Source organism: Solanum pennellii, chromosome 1, assembly GCF_001406875.1.
Source record: "Solanum pennellii chromosome 1, SPENNV200".
NCBI classification, from domain to species: domain Eukaryota; kingdom Viridiplantae; phylum Streptophyta; class Magnoliopsida; order Solanales; family Solanaceae; genus Solanum; species Solanum pennellii.
This window is the reverse complement of record NC_028637.1, coordinates 6,914,487-6,918,954: the sequence shown is the minus strand read 5'-3', so window position 1 is coordinate 6,918,954 and position 4,468 is coordinate 6,914,487.

The following is a 4,468-nucleotide window of genomic DNA, read 5'->3' as shown; positions in this document are numbered from 1 at the left end:
AGACCTCTTTACTTTGCAATTGAAGTTGTTCTTTATCTTATATTTCGTCATCACATCTACAAGTGTTGCTTTATCCTTATATATCTGACCTGTCTTCACATCTACAATATCTGAATTGATTATAACATTTGTAACTCCAACTTCTGCATTTTCATATGAATCAAATAATCTAGTTTCAACCATTGCTAAAGCCTGTGTATCATGTGTTGTGCCTTCTACACACGTAATTTCTCCACTTGTTCCATCAAAGTTATGTACAGTACCACCATTCTTTTCAATTGTGTCAATACATAATGGATACATTGAAAATCCAGGCTCGTTTTTTTTCAGTTCAAAATATAGTTTAACACTCATATCGTTCTTAAGCTTCATCGGACAGGAGTTACCTTCTACAATGTAGCGAATTTCAATTTCTTTCCTTGATACATCAATATCCAACTCGGCTGCAATTGCTGCTTTGAGATTAGAAAACGAAATTGAATCTCCAACAACGATTCGTCGATTTTGTAACTTTCATACTGCAATTCGTTCACCCAAATTCCGGAATGTCTCATCAAAATTGATGTATTCATCATGAAACATCCACAATAACAACAATAAAATTACTGCAGTTCGAAATTTAACAGATTGTTCATAAAAAAAGTATTCAAAATAGATGATATAATATTTGATTTTCAAAATTTGAAATTAATATCCAATTACGTGCTGATTTAATGCTGATTAATGATCTGTTACCGTAAATTAAGCTATTTTAGTTAACAAGTTCAAATGTACCGTTTTTTCCCCATTTTTTCTTAACAGTTTAAACTTACCATGTATCATTTACCATGTATCACTAGAGTTTAAAGTATCACGGCACAAAAATTTTAAGGGAAAAAATACATTTAAAAAACAGATTGTGGTGCAGTGTTGGTACTGGTTCACCCTTTATCAGAGGTCTCGAATTCAAAAATTGGGTATAGAAAAATTCTTGTTAGGAGCGCCCCTCGAATGGGGCCTGCAGAATTTAATCGGAGGTACACTGGATAAAAATAATAAAAAAAAAAGCTCAAACATTATCAAACTCACACCAAAAAATAGACAATGCCAAGTGTGGAAGTTGAGGTAGACTTGGTGAAATAAAAACGTCACTTTACAATATATACTCGCATAATCCAAACAATCCTCTCGTAAATTAAATATAACAACATTTGTAAGCATATGAACTATGCTCATAGTTTATCAATCTTGGCAGTAACTTCACAAAGACTTAACAACTTTAATAAACCCATTCATAGGAGAAGTGCTAAGGACTAAACTCACACTATTCATGACATTCCATTTAAACATTCATTAAAAAAATCTAAATTAAAATCATGTTCAAGAACAAACACAAAATCTCATCCTTTACTGAAAATTATCAAACAAATAATCAACGATGCTGAGACAACCAAGTTGAAGATGACTTCCCTCTTATGAATGAAAGTTTCGAGGAGCATCAGGAGAATAGCAAAAGAAAAGTATACTCGATCAGATCTTTTGCTAGCATAAGATCATTAACTAGGATAACAAGATTCAAAAGAGAAGCTAGAAAGTTAAAAAGAATTTGGAAAGAAGAACTTTGTAATAGAAGAAACTTTTTTATTGAATTTGTTTTTTTTTATTGGTTGGCTATAAATGAATAAGTTTTCCCCTATTTATACTTGTGTTAGGATGTTCCTTTCATTTACTACAAAAATATATTTTCTAGAATATCTACAAGAAAGTTCTAGTAAATTTACTTTTAGCAATTTCTCTGAAATATCTAGATTTTTCTTCAAGATAATTTTCAAAGTTTCTATACTAGTACATTATAGAGAAATCTATGGCATTCAAAAAATCATCTTTAACTTTTTTCACACTCCCCTTTAAAGTGTTTTTTTAGAACTGTCCCAATCTATTCGCAGAAGAAATCAAATGAAGCTTTTGAAAGTGACTTGGTGAAGATATCAATAATATTCTCTTGACTTCGTACCTTCAAAGTATATATTCAAAACGAATGATGAGGACAGACGTCTAATTCAAGGAGCATAAGGAGAATAACAGAAGAAAAGTATACTCGAAGAGACTTTCTGCTAGACCAAATGTTTAACTAAGATAGAAAGATTCAACTAAAGAAGAGAAAGCCAGAGAGTTATAAGGAAGAATTTCGAAAGAAGAACTTTGTAATAGAAGAAGACTCTTAAATTGGATTTGTTTTTTTTTATAAATTTTGGTTAGTTACAAATGAATAAGGTCTCCCCTATTTATACTTGTGTTAGGATGGTTCTAGATATTACAAGTTCTAGATTATTCTTTTATTTATTGCAAAAATATTTTTTCTAGAATATATACAAGAAAGTTCTAATGAACTTATTTTCTAGCAATTTCTCTGAAATATCTAGATATTTCTTCAAGATAATTTTATAAGTTTTTATACTAGTACATTCTAGAGAAATCTATGTCATTCAAAAAAATCATCTTTAACTTTTGCACACTCCCCTTTTAAAATGATTTTTCAAAACTATCCTAATCTAGTCGCAGAAGAAATCAAATGAAGCTTTTGGAAGTGACTTGGTTAAGATATCAACAATATTCTCTTGACTTTATACCTCGAAGTATATATTTGGAGAGAAGAACTTTGTGATGGAAGAAGACTCTTTAATTTGATTTTTTTTGAAATTCTTGTTGGTTACAAATGAATAAGGCCTTCCTTATTTATACTTATGTGAGGATGATTCTAGATATTACAAGTTCTAGATTGTTCTTACATTTAATACAAAAATATCTTCTCTCGAATATGTATAAGAAAGTTCTAGTTGACTCATCTTCTAGTAATTTCTTTAAAATATCTAGATATTTCTTTAAGACAACTTCTCTCAAACAACTAGATATTTTTTTAAGATAATTTTTTATATTCCTATACTAGAATATTCTAGAGAAATTTATGTCATTCAAAAAAATTATCTTTAATTTTCTTTTCACAATACTAGAGTGAGGAGATGTCTCTGGTCTAGGGTCGGAGCAACCATATTATTGACTTTAGAAGATTGGGCTATTGAAAGTTGGTCATGCGTAGGAGTTGAAATACTATAAGAGAATGACCTATTTATGGTCTCAAAAATTGGACGGAAGAGTTAAAAAGTGGAGACCAAATGATCAAATTTAAATTTAAAGACATGGCCAATGGATTGCAAATTGGGCAACTTTCATCTATAGCAAAAAAAAAATTCATATTTGTATGTTATAGCAAATTTTACATAATTGCGCTCCATAACAAACATATAACTGTATAATTCGCTATACATATACAATTGTATAATTCGCTGGCCTACATTGTATAATTCGCTGGTCTCGCTATACATATACAATTGTATGATTCGCTAGCCTAAATTGTATAATTCGCTGGCCTATTTCGCTGCAGTTGTATAATTCGCTATCCTATTTCACTGCAATTATATAATGCGCAATTGTATAATTCGCTGCCTATTTCGCTGCAATATTTGTATAAAATTTGTTTTGTATACAATTGAATCAAAGTAAAATGTATGTATATTGTATAATTATAAGTGTATAGGAAGAAGATATATGTTTTTCTCTCGCTTTATACAAAAACAGAAACACAATTTATACACTTCTATTGTATAAAGCGAGAGAAAATTATATTTCACTGTAATTGTATATTTCGCAATTGTATAATTCGTTGGCCTTTCTCGCTGCAATATTTGCATAAAATTTGCATTTGTCTACAATTGAATTGAAGTAAAATGTTTGTAAATTGTATAATTAAGTGTATAGCACGAAGATATATGCTTTTGCATGCGTATATACAATTTTCTCTCGCTTTATACAAAACAGAAATACAATTTGTACACTTCTGTATAAAGCGAGAGAGGCGAGAAGAGGGAGAGTGGCGAGCGAGAATGGGAGAGTGGCGAGCGAGAATGATAGAGTGGCTAACGTTTGCTATGGAGCACAATTAAATCAAACCGTAGTTACTCCATTTATTTTAGGTTATTAGTTTGTTATTATATAGCATTATCCCTTCTTTGACCAAGTGAATTAAGAATTTACCAAAATTGAATGTACTCAGGTGAATTCGTCTAAAAAATTATTCTAAAAATTAAAATTAATTAATTAACGAGTTTTTTTTAGCATTAATAAAATGAAATAATTAATTTAAATATAAAATAATTAACTCAAAATACAAACTATTGATTTACTTAACTAATTAACCAAATATTTAAGTGAAAAACAAAAAAAAATTGAGACAACTTTCGAATACTCATAATGTGTAATAATTATATACGAAATTATATAAAAACCTATATATTATTTAAAAATTATTAAAAAATAAAAATATTATTTTATAAGTTCATCTTTTATCCTACCTATTCATGATAGCTCTACCTCATACCCTATTTTTCTTATAGGTTTATCCTTCAAATTATGAATGTAATGACTAAGAATG